This window comes from Ixodes scapularis, unplaced genomic scaffold (genome assembly GCF_016920785.2).
Source record: "Ixodes scapularis isolate PalLabHiFi unplaced genomic scaffold, ASM1692078v2 PGA_scaffold6__148_contigs__length_123643588, whole genome shotgun sequence".
Taxonomy (NCBI): domain Eukaryota; kingdom Metazoa; phylum Arthropoda; class Arachnida; order Ixodida; family Ixodidae; genus Ixodes; species Ixodes scapularis.
This window is the reverse complement of record NW_024609881.1, coordinates 48,201,641-48,214,513: the sequence shown is the minus strand read 5'-3', so window position 1 is coordinate 48,214,513 and position 12,873 is coordinate 48,201,641. Positions and strand designations below refer to the sequence as shown.

Genomic DNA, 12,873 nt, shown 5'->3' with positions numbered 1-12,873 from the left:
TTTACAGGGCCGCTGTAACACATAAAGTAATTTTTTTTCATACAGCTTGGGTATAATTAAAACACATGTCGCAAGAAATTTTTGTAAAAAAAAGAAATCATATTAATTGAAGCAATATTTACGGCGCTGGAGTCATTTCGGATGACCGGGGATAAGATGGCTGGTATTTGAAAGAGATAGTCGTCTTTTTGCTGGTTTCCCATTGGTACCTTTATCAGCAACCTCTACTTTGCTTTTCCCGTTCGGCAAGCAGCACGAGAGAAAGTAAGAGGGAAACTAATAGTTTAAATTTCGTCAGGAAGTGGAGGTTGTGCGTTCATTCAATTGTTTATTCTTGAAAAATACATCTTCTGATACGCCTTTTCTGTCTAGGCGATTTGAAATAATGTTCATGCTGCAGCGGCCCTTTAAACGACTAGGGTTCGGCCGATTCGATGTGCCCGTCGTTTACAGACACGCAAAGCCGAAGTCGAGCTTCGTACGCCAGCCCTTCCGCGCATCCCATCGTCGATCTCGAGGAACGCGCCCTCAATTTTTTCTTTCAGCTCTTCGATGCTGGGGATCCTCTTCTTGTAGACAAGTCCTTTTATAAATCCCCGTACGGAAAAGTCACACATATTTAAGTCGGGGGATCGTGGAGGCCAGTCCATATAATCTGATCCCCGACCCATCCACCGCCGAGGGAACGTGTTATTGAGCCATGCCCTCACACTCTTTGCGTAATGGGGAGCCGCCCCATCCTGCATGAATATACAGTTTTCTTTTGTCATGTGGTACCTTTCAAGCTCAGGGATCATTTCCGTCTTCAGCATGTCCAAGTAGGCATCTGCGTTAACGGTGCCATCGAAAAAAAAGGGGCCCACTATGCCTTCACGCCAAATCCCACTCCACACTGTCACCTTCGGTGAATGGAGATGCCGTTCATCCACGGCATGAGGGTTATCGCGAGCCCATATCCTGCTGTTCTGGTGGTTCACACGTCCATCTAGGTGAAAGTTTGCTTCGTCACTAAACAAAAGAAATTGCAGGTGCCCCGGGTTGCTCTTAATTCGCAACAAATCCGCCTTGCAAAATTCTAAACGTCGGACGTTGTCGCCGTCGTGCAGGGCTTGGACAACTTGCATCTTGTACGGGCGCAAATTATTTTTCCGCAGAATCCGTCGTACGCTTTTTTCCGAAATTCCAAACAACCTGGCTGCTCGTCTTGTTGACAATTGCGGGTCGCTCTCGAAGACATCAAGCACCGCTTCAATGAGCTCCTCATTTTTCAGCAGGCTCTCACGTTCACTGACTGGATTCTCCTTTTTAAAGTCTTCTCCACTCATAAAACGATTCGCCCAAGTCAAAATAGTCGGGCGTGAAGGCGGGCGTTTATGGAATGCAGTGCGAAATTTTCGCTGTGCTGTGGTCACCGAGTTCCGCTTCACGTACCACTTGACTGCCTGGGCACACTCACTTGCCGAGTATTGCGGCATCGCAGGGCGGCGCGGAAAATATTTTGATAATAACTGCAGAAGATAGTGCAACAAAAACAATAAATGGGAACAATCAAGATGCCTCAGCAGCGGCACTCTTGATTCCAAAGTTGAGCTTTCACCGGGAACGGACCCGTCAACAGATAAGCAGACGACAAAGGAAGACACACGTTCGTCTGTTTTAGAACATATTTATATTAAACGAGGGCGTCCGCCAGTTTCTAAATTTCAAGTAAAAGGGCATAATCGTTCACATATTTCGGTAAAATCACTTTTTATCGCGATTATCTCGCCCGACACCAGCCTTTCGTGTGGCCTTTCCGGCGTTTTTGCGTTCAGTGCGCCACCTGGGAGCGGCGTCGCGAATTAGACAGCAGACGGCAAACGGGCGGGTATAGGCCATAGGAAATGCACGTCTGCCATTTTTGTCATCTTTCTAATAATTCGCTACTCCCGAGTAGACGTCTGAAAAAAATAGGCAAAAATCTTTGGAATAAACGACGTTCTTGTGCCCAGTTTCAGGTATGTACGTTTGAAATTCGATTTTTGCTAGGCGTGCCAAATGTCAAAGTTTTTACGGCCGCACCCTGTAGGAATTACTGTTGTGCTTGCAATGCAATCTGAGAGGTTACACATTACCAACTCAAGAACGTGTTTTTTTTTTTTCTTGTAGGCTGGGTTAGAGCACTGCACGGGCCCGGGCCAGCCCGAAAGCCCGAGCCCGGGGCCGGGTAGCACGTATTTTCTCGGGCCCCGGCCGGGCTTCTCGGGCCGCGCCGGCCCGGGCCGGCCCGGGCGTGCCTGGGCAATCTTGTGCCGTAAATCATAAATTTTTGTTGATAGCAAGAATTTCGCTCATTAATCTTTTAGGTTCATTTGAATACAAAAAAAAGCGAAGTGCAAATTCACAACAGCGTCGTTAAAATAATAACTAAAAGACGTCTTGAAGCTAGAAAGCCTTCAAGCTTTTTCCGTTTGAGCGAGGGTTCAGTGTTATAAATTGTAAACAAAATAAAGTCCCAATCATATGCTTGTCAACCTGTCTGATTCATCGCTCTCAAAAATATATAGTTCACTGTTGGGAAGATTTAGAAAAACGTACGGAAGCGCTTTGGGTACCGTAAAAATAGCGTTGCGATGTAAAACCTACGGCGATACTAATTTTAGCTTGCCCAAAGTGCTTGCAGTACGTTATTCTAAGACTTCCTTATTGCACAGAGCGCGACACTATATTAGCGCGAACAAGCGATCGTCGTGTTTTTATGTTTATCTCATATAGTCAAAAGGCTGTTTTCAAAACTATGAGTGTCTTTAGAAGTGCTCATTTGGGCCACAGACCTAAGCGGTATACTTTGGTGCCTACTAACACTATTTCGAAGTAAAATTCGAAAAAAGAGCCAACGTCGTGTTTGCGGTATCAGTGTCGCGCAGTGTACATAGTCCGTTTCGCGCTTGCACGTTTTGGGAACCATCTTGAAAAAAACGTTTTAAGGGGTTAAGTAGGAATATATTAAACTTAATGCCTGAAAGGGTTGTATATTTTAAAAACGCGTTGACATGTAAAGCTACTTCAGAACAGATTCTTAAACAGAAAAGGTGCGCAGACCAGGCTTAGAACGATGAAGACTTTTTGCGAAGAGGTTGCGATGTGCAGAGTTTTATAAAAGTAGGTTGAAACGGGACGCGTTCAAACGCGAAGGGTGTTTCGGAAACTGGTTCAAATAAGAAGGGCGTTTAGGGAATGGGGCGAAACAGGACAAATTCAAACGAGAAGCGCGTTTAGGGAACTGCTCGAAACGGGACGGGTTCATATGGGAAGGGCGTTTAAAGAATGGGTTGAAACAGGACGGGTTCAAATGGGGAGCTCGTTTCGGGAACGGGTCGAAACGGGACCGGTTCAAACGGGAATGGGTTGTTTCGGGCTACAGCCATCGGGCCGGGTCAGGCGGGGCCTAGAAATTAAAAATTCTGTCGGGCTCGGGCCGGGCCCGGGCCGTGTCTCTTCCGGGCCGGGTCGGGCCGGGCCTAGAAATTAAAAATTTTGTCGGGCTCGGGCCGGGCCCGGGCCGTGTCTCTACCGGGCCGGGTCGGGCCGGGCCTAGAAATCCCGGCCCGTGCAGTGCTCTAGGCTGGGTTACATATTGTTTAAAACCGAACGTATTGACAAGACATTAAAATTCATTGTATAAGGTCGTATTTGGCGAGCTAATATTTCCATTGTCCAGTATTATTTCTGGAAGGTTAAAGTCGCCGCCTACAATTATGCACTCATCTGGCATATTGTTAATAATTTCTTGGAGGCCAGTCATTGTTTCTGGCCCTGATGTAGGGGTCTATAAAAAGCACCAACTAAAATTATTTTCCCTTTTGCGTATATGCGAGACCAAACACGAGCTTTCCGCGAACTGTGTTCATTTCCGAAGCCAGCTTCCCCCCGCGGGTAAAGAAACATGCGTTTCAAAATCAGTTCAATTCAATTCAGTTCAATTTTATTGACCTGAAGAAGTATACAAAGTATTAGAAAAAGCATGTGAACCCATAGCCGCGATGCTAGTTCGGGCTCATTAACAAAATATCACAAGATACAAAGAGCGACAAGCATATGTTATTAGAAAATAACAAAAATACGCCTAATCTTGTTACTACACTATTAGAAGCTAATCTTGGTTACCGATACCAAAGAAACGATAATGAAGGTGAAAGATGATCTAGGTAGACAAGAGGAGATAGTGCTTCAGTGCTTTGTTAAAAGTATGCGAATTATGAAGGTAGTTCGATAGGGCCTTCCAGATTTTTGTCCCGCAGAATTGGATAAGCCTTCCCCCCTAAACGTTGTGGCATTGTGGAAGTTCAAAGTGTCCCGACAAATTAGCTATTGTTTGACGGAAACCTTTAAGAAGTATAGTTATAGAAAATGGGTTGTTTGTGGTCACTATTTTGTGAAACAGCGTGGCAATTTTATACTTCACTAGTTTTTGAAATGGAGGAATGCTGAGGTGATCAAATAAAATGCTCAATGCCTGTGTATAGTGTGAGTAGGTTATAACTCGAATTGTGTTTTTGTAAATCAATAATTGGCGTGAGATACATGTCGTAGGTCATACCTCATGTTTCTGTACAGTATGTTGAATGGCAGTGGAATATCGAGAAGTGCATATATTTTAAAGTTCAAGAGTCGACGCACTGTCGAGCCTTCAGCAGAATGTAGCAAGCATATGACAGTTTTTGACAACCATAGGCGATGTGACGTTCCCAATGTAAGTGTAAGTCGAATATTACTCCCAGATATTTGAATGTATACAGCTGTTCTATAAGAGAGGTGGCAATATGACTCTTGCAATTAGCGTAGATTATTTGTTTTTTTTTTTTGTTTTGTTTGACTGAAATATAACATACTTCGTTTTTTTTTATATTCAGCGTCCACTTGTTATAGTTGCACCAATCCTGGACAATACTCAGTTCTTCATTGATTGCACTATTAATGTTATTCAACGAATTATTTGTGTAATAAATTTCTGTATCATCTGCGTACATTATCATTTGGGAATTAATAAGAAATGTGAGAGATCATTGACATATATTAAAAACAGGACAGGACCCAGCGTTGATCCCTGCGAAATCTCTGTTGTGATTGGCCTAATATTTGATTGACAATTCGACATGGAAACATATTGAAAGCGAGAAGTTATATAGCTTTTTAAGAAGCTTAATGATGAACTCCTAAACCCGTATCTCTCCAATTTTTAAAGTAGAATAGAACGATCGACCGTGTCAAAAGCTTTTTTTTTAATATCGAGGAAAACGCAGAGAGTAATATTGTTGTCGTTAAGTGAGTCGTTTATTGCTTGACTAAGTGATAGAACAGCACTTGACGTAGATTTATTAGGTCGGAAACCGTGTTGGAGCGGGGTTATAATTTGAAATTTGTCTATGAAGGCATTTATACATTTTACTACAAGTTTTTCAAATAGCGTGTTTGTACCATTAAGAACTCAAATTGGCCTGTAATTTTCAGGTTCGTTAACATCTTTAGCTATTTTCGACGAGTCCAGATATATTCCGGTTATCAAAGATTGGTTAAATATATACTGTGGTGGAATACCCGGTATATCAATATTAAATTTGAGTACTTTAATTGGAAATTCATCACACCCAGGAGATTTATTTATGGACATATTCATAATGATAGATGCGATTTATGCAAGTGTTATTTCCTCGAATACACAGGTATTCGAGATAAAGACGGGCTGTTGAAACGTTGGCGTCGTGTTGGAAATAATATCATTCGCAAGCTACGGTCCAGTGTTGATAAAAAAACGATTAAAGTCTCCGACGGTGCTGTTATCAATCTTGTCTGGGGTGGTTTGTGCCTTCGACCCCGGTTTTATGACGTTGTTGATGACTTTCCACATTTTTTTCGAGTCCTGGCAGTTACTAGCGATAAGGTTACTGTCGTATTCCTTTTTACGTTTTCTTATCAGTGACATGGACAAGCTACGATAATTTCATATTGTCCGAGATAAAAGGTGCTGTGTTTGTGTTTTTCAGCTTCTGCTGCCAAGTGTTTTTTTTTTCTTTCTTTCATAGGGCTAAGAATGCACTGAGTCATTTACGGGCAGATCGGATCTAGGTAACGGCGCTGTTTCAACCCGTCTGATGAATTTTTAATCGCATCTCTAACCACATCTGAATTAAATAATGTAGGAAAATCAAATCCCATTAACGTATGGCGCAAGCGTTCGTAATTTATGTTTCGTGCTCGCTGAAGGTGTCGTTTATCAGAAGCGTTATTGATCGTTGTAACAAGTATGAATATGACCACGTTTTAGTGATGGCAGAACGGCGCCGGCTTTAGAATCCCGTTGACCAGCTGGACAAGAAAGGCCCCGAATATTTCCCAAAAAGAAACGTAAAACTAGGCTGGCAAGCCGTCCGGCCCTAGGACAGACCCAGTCTTCATGGCACGAAGCACCTTGAAAAGTTTATCGCGGTCTGTGGGACGCATGAGAGACGAGGCCAAGAACTCGGGGCAAGCAGGAACGTCGCCACAAAAGTGGCGAACTTTCTCAACAAAATTTTCGGATGCAAGGTTACCTGAACAAAAAAATTGCAAAAAGAAATCCCTGAAAACCCTGTCTATGTCGTGTGAATCGTCGAAAAAGCTCCTGCCCGCGAGCTAGACATTATGAATGAAAGGCAGTCCGCCTTCACAGGTTCGCACGGCCCAGAAGCACCGAAGAATTTCTGGGTCATCCACAGGCCGGTCTTGCAGTCGCTGCTCGATAACCCATTTCGGGAGGACAAGCGTAAAAAGCGCTCGTGTCGATCACGGAGGACCGCCAAGTAGTGGCCGTATTCATAAACGGGCCTCGACTCGACACTCCGCCTCGACTCACTGGAGTGGAGGAAAGAAGCTCGCCTCCATTCGAGGAGCCATCGGGCTTCAGAGACGTGACCCGGCACACTAAGTAATTACGTTTGGCACTATACTAGCACAAACAGCTGGAGTGAACTTACCTGCCCGTTGATGGAGAAGTATCCATTTCTGTTTCGAAAGCATTTCCACATCGGGACCGCCCGGTTCTCTTATCAATCGCCGCGCCCTCCGCGAACTTCACCTAGCTGGTGAAGATCGTCCGTGCGAGGAGCCGCGAAAATCGGGTGACTTGATAGCGGTAGTGGTGACAAAGGAAAACTCACTCGATAAATCGCCGGAGGGCGTGTCACCTGGGGCCACTGGACGAGCCCGCGGACGGATGGAAGAGTCCAAGCCGTCACTGAGCACCTCAGGAAAACGGGGAGGGGGGGGGGGGGGGGGGGGAGGGGGGCCTTTCCTTGCGGCTCCCTGCGATGGCTGGTGCAGTCGAGGAGCTCCCGCTGTACAGTCCGTGGTAGCGTGTGCGTGACCGCACCGCAAACAAGGGGCGGTGCAGCCCGCTGTTGGATGGCCGAAAACGGCGCAACGTTCACAGCGTGCGGTCTTGCAGGCTGGCTCGATATGCCCTTCCTGTCCGCACCGGCTGCACACATGTCGCTGGCCACGATAGTTCACCATTACTCAGTGCCCTTGAATGGTGACGAAGTTTGGAATCGGCTTCGTCATTTCCACCTTGATTACCCTTGTTCCTGTCAAGATGTCGGGGCGGTCTCGGTACGACACGTACATGATGGGCTTTACTTTTCCGAACGGGGCGATGGCTTGCACGACGGCTTCCTCCGTGACATACGGCGGGAAACGATAAATGGAGACATGAAGGACGTGGACGCCGACTGCTCCGAGTGGCACCGCAACGTCACGGAGCACCAAGTTCTGTTGGGCTATAAGGCGGTTCGCTGCACCGATGCTGGTCACCGACGACAAACCTTGTTCCACCTTGGTGTTGCATGAACTTCAAACATCTGGAACCGGTGGTTACTTGAAAAGCGTCCATAATCTCGTCGACGGTGGTGTCGGCAGGGACGCTGAACGAAAAACACATACCCTTGGCTGGTAGCACCATGGACGCCATGGTTGGAAAAAAAAACAAGAACCCCGGGGACCACGAACAAACGCAATCCCGGGGACGCGAAAGGGGGCGAACGTAAACTGGGCGAGACGGACCGGGCGAGACAGCGAGACAGCGAGATCTTAAGGTCTGTTCACACGATGCATCTTTTAGGCACGCAACAGTTTCGAGACACTCAAGTTTCGCGAAATGTGCTCGTTCACACGTACCGCTTCACGTGCAACAACGATGATGTTTAGACTCGCGAAAATAGTTTGAGTGTTGACCATAAAGTGGCGCTTCAGTTGAAAGCCAACATCATCATCATCACCATTAGCCATTCAGCGTCGTGTTCTCCATCTCCCGCCATATTCTAAGAATCAAAACGCAGGCGAGCTGGTGAACAATCATAATTAAGAAATAAAACCTTAAGACAAGGAAACAAAAAGGGACATACACACCATCGTCTTAAAGCCAGCACAGCATACAGCTGTCATTTACTTCCATCTACTTAATTTACTCTTAAATTGTCATTTACTAGTTGTTGAATTGCCGTTTACTGCCATTTACTTTATTTACTGTTGAATATGTATAATTTGGATGGAGGTTGACAAAGAAGAAGACAGTTGTGGAAGTAAATGAGAGCTGTACGCTGTGCTGGTTTTTAGACGGTACTGTGTACGTCCCTTTTTGTTTTCTTGTCTCAAGGTTTTATTTCTTAATTATGACTAAAAATAGACGCGAATTATCATCATCACCAATTACGTCTTCGTTCATCGCTGGATTTTTTTCCGATATGCTACTTACTTTTCCTTCAGTGGTGCTTGACGTGCTTGCGGAAGCGCCGGAAGTATCCATCGTTCGTGGTTTCCGTGGTTTCAATTTTTTTCGGATTCGGCTCGGCTACAACACCGGCAATGAAGTGGCCTTCTCAAACAGCTCGCTCCACCCTCAAAAGCCACGTGAGAGCGTTTCTGAGCGGCCATTGGCGGCGCCCTCAGAGTGATTGACAGGACTCGGCAAAGTTTCAGCAAAAGCTCGCTCCAGAAGCGAGGTGTGCGCGCAACTTTTTTTAGATGCGCGCGTCCTTTTCGGACTCGTTCAGACGGCGCAACCATTTCGCGAAACTATGTTTCGCGACACTAGTTGCGCGAGAAAAATGCATCGTGTGAACAGGCCTTTAGTCAAGGGGCCGAGAAACAATTCAGGGACGCTGAGTTTGCTAGCCTGCACTCCTTTATTTTCAGTAGTACAAACAGAATGTAAAAAAAAAAAAGAAAAAAAAAAAAAACAACATCGCCCTTAATAAAAACAAAACAAAAAAGAAGCGAGAGAAAAGTGACAGCATATGCACCGTGGAAGCAACTTTGGAATGCTCATCGTCACTTGGCTTCAAAGCGTACCTAGTTGACTTCTTTAGTCGCTGCAGTGGGTAATGTTTAAAATCTTCAGTTCAGCACGTGAGTCGTGAAAGTAATGAATAAAATAGTCAAGTTTTCGCTTGACGCTTTTTTCAATAATGATTATTTAACTATAACTTTGAGCGTGTCATCAAGGTCTCCAACAGAGTCTGCACATTCACGTCTCGCAGCATCATCCTCCCTAATCCAGAGCGATGTTGTGGCCAACGACGTCGGTCTCTATGTCACAAGCCTCGACTTCGAGCGAATTTCAAACCTGTGCGGAGCATTCGTTTCGTTAAATAAACTGCCTGGGGAAGTTTTGGTTTGGATACAGATGTGGAAGGACCGCACCGCTTAGTGCGTCTCAGCGGTACAGGCAACTTGCCTTTTCACGGAGACCTTGTATCCTAATGTAATTGCTGCAAATCCTGGCCACCATACCCGTTAGCACCGCTGAAACGGAATGTTCGTTATCGAGACTCTGAAGACGCAAGTCATACCCGAAAGCTTCAACATCCCAAGAGCGCTTGCGAGGGGTGTCGCTTCAGAACATTCACCGGAACATTCAAGTCAGCTCCGAAAGCGTCCTCTCGCTTCTTTCTATCGACCGACGGAGGTTTCCACTAAATGTTTAGACTCCACGAAATGATGGAAACTGGTACTTTTTTCTGCCCCTTTTTCGTAAAACGACACCGAAGAACGGAAAGAACCAAAAGCATTATTATAGCACGATCATTTGTGAAAGATGTGATCCGCACAGGAACAATGCGCTTGACGCTTCACTTGCTCATTGACCCAATGCGCATTGCGGTGTTTCTGTTTAATCGTGTTCTTTGGTTCACTATACTCTGGCACCCTTCCGTAGCTTTTTTTAGTCAGTGGATACCTGAGTGTTCCGAAGAGAAATGTAGGAACCGGAATATATTGTGGGCCTGTCTGGACTTTTGTGTTTGAAGTCTATTATTATATTTTATGATTGCGTGTTTTCGTTGTTCACCATTAAAGTTCCCCGCTTTAAAGATTGAACGAACAAGATGTGGCGAAAGGGTTTGAATTTTGTCTCATAAGAAACAAGGAAAATAGTAACAAACATTTTGTTTGTGCAATTCATTTCCCTCTCTCGTTCTTTTTTTTTTTTTTTGCATTTTGGACAGTATGAGCAAAGAAAAACACACCCTTCAAAACTTTCCTGGTTACGCCCCTGCCCAGGGACCACGAACAAACGCGGTCCCGAAGACGCAACAGCGGGGCGAACGTAAACTGCGCGAGACAGTGATACTTGATCTTAGCCAACTCCTGGTCGCACGGATAGGTCCCGGAGCCAGGTCCCGGGTTAATGAAAGCATGCGCTCAGAACCCAGGGATCCCAGGTTCAATCCCCACTCCTGCCCGTTTCGATCTGGATGAGTAACGTGCTAGTTGAATCACTTTCGTCTAGATTTTGTCCCTTTCATTGTTGTGCCGTGAAGTGACATTTTATTCTATATAAAGAGTGCCTAATAAAGAGAGAACTTGCAAACCAAGTCTGGACTTGTGCTCAGACAAAGGCACGCGGCGGTTGGGCGCACTTTGCATTCATTGACTCACGACCTATTAAGAAGTTCAATTGGCTATCACCGCGCATGCACCGTTACTGCTGTTACCGAGAGGATTTCAATCGAGTGACGCAAAGTTAAGTGAAGGCGTTTCGGAAGCGTCGGAGATTTGCAGAGAAAGGGAAACACACAAGGAAGGGTAAGGAAACAGGCGATCTGGATGATGTTGCACATTTAAGAAAAGAAAAAAAAAAAAAAACGGAGACGACGGGACGGAGAAGGGAACAAACACAAAACGTCTCAGTTTTTTTTAGATGTTTTGTGTTTGTCCCCTTCTTCGTCCGTCATCTCCGCTTTTCTGTTCAATAAAGGGTGAGAAAGGAGAGGAGGGAGAGGAAAAAGAGAGGAGGGAGAAATCTCCTCACACCCTCTTCCTTGGCATAACAATTGCCATGACTGCGGCGTCCGTATTTTTGTTTGATTTTTTATTGGTTTTGGAAAAACCCAACGCCCGTAAAGGGAGATTTGGCACAATAGACCGATCTCACTAAACGTTCGGCGCATGCGTGACGCCACCATAACTTTAGTGCACGGGAGGAAGGCAACCGTAAATGCCAGGGCTCGTGCCGTCTCGTGGTCCAAACGCGCAGAGCTCTATAAATACTTCGTTTCAGCTTCCGTCCGAGCGCAGCCAAAGGCTGAGGGACGGTTCGCAACTTCGAGAAGAGCATTCCTACGCACTACAAAGTAGTTCACAGAAGTAATTCGTTTTAAAATAACTGTTTTGTGCGTAAAAACTACACAATGTTCCAGATGTGTACTGCTAAGAATGATTTTCAACTAAATGAATCAAATCTCTAAAGTTTATGTTTCGATTAATATATGTAAATGCATGTGGTTTGGTGAAAACATGCATATCCGCTGGCAACACGGCTGCAGCGCTCGGTTTTTCTGGGTGATTTCGTTCCCGTAATCGCCGCATCATGTGCTTCGCTGCTTTCCTTACCGAGTCGCTTCAAAACGCCCTTTCGCAAAGGCACGTTTGGGCGTCAGGCGCGAGAGGTCGTGATGAATGTCTGCTTTCAAATTCGGCGGGAGACTCCGGCCGCGTCGTACCGCGAATACGTTGTAAACAAGCAAAGCGTCCGGGCCACTACAATTCAGATACGCGGCGAGATCAGGGCACCCCTTTAACTGCCGATCACATTGAACACCTAAAAGCTGGTGGAAAGGACTGCGCCTCGAGCCCTGGTATATCCAAACAATACAAGGAAACATCAACGGCCGGGTCATCGGGCACCTTGCAACGTGTACTTACAACTCGAAACTATGCCGAACAGGTGGAAAGCTCGGACACAGATGCCAGTGGCCAGCCTACGTACTGACATCCCCTGTGACTAAGTTTTAGAACGTGAAAGGGCACTTTTTAAACCTGTAGCAGACGATATCGTTGATAACCCGTAGCAGACGAAATACTCGACGAGCGCGGGCGGCGCGGCCGACCGGCGGCGCAGCGGAGTGATACGAAAGTGCAGGCGAGATCGCGTGACCTGTTGCCGGCGTGTGGTTGGCTCCGGCCACACGTAGCTTTGGCTGCGCTCGGACGGAAGCTGAAACGAAGGCAAGGTTGTTGCGCGGCATCGGGCAGAAGGACTGAAGTTCCCTCGATGCATTGCGGCAGCGGTGGCGTAGTCAAACTGGCCGGAGAGATCGGTCTATTGGGTTCCCAATGGGAGGATTTCCAGTGGTTCATGCTGCATGCAGCGTATCACAAAAACACAAGCATGCCGTTGTCTTCGGCGCGCATGCTTTCACGTGCACCCTAGCAGACGACGCACGGAGGTAACCCCGCTTTTGGATGTTTCCAATTTCGGTCACACGGTAGCGACACCTTTCGACCTCGAGGCGCGCGCAGTCCTAGCGAGCGATACTCGAAGATATGATCTGATTTTGTATTTTATTATTTTCCCCCAGA

The 12,873-nt window shown here is 46.1% G+C and overlaps 1 pseudogene; it reads right to left on the bottom strand.

Annotated features, from left to right (window-relative positions):
* Positions 1-4,183: 4,183 nt before the first annotated feature.
* LOC115327445 lies at positions 4,184-5,015 on the bottom strand (annotated as a pseudogene).
* Between the last annotated feature and the right edge of the window lie 7,858 nt (positions 5,016-12,873).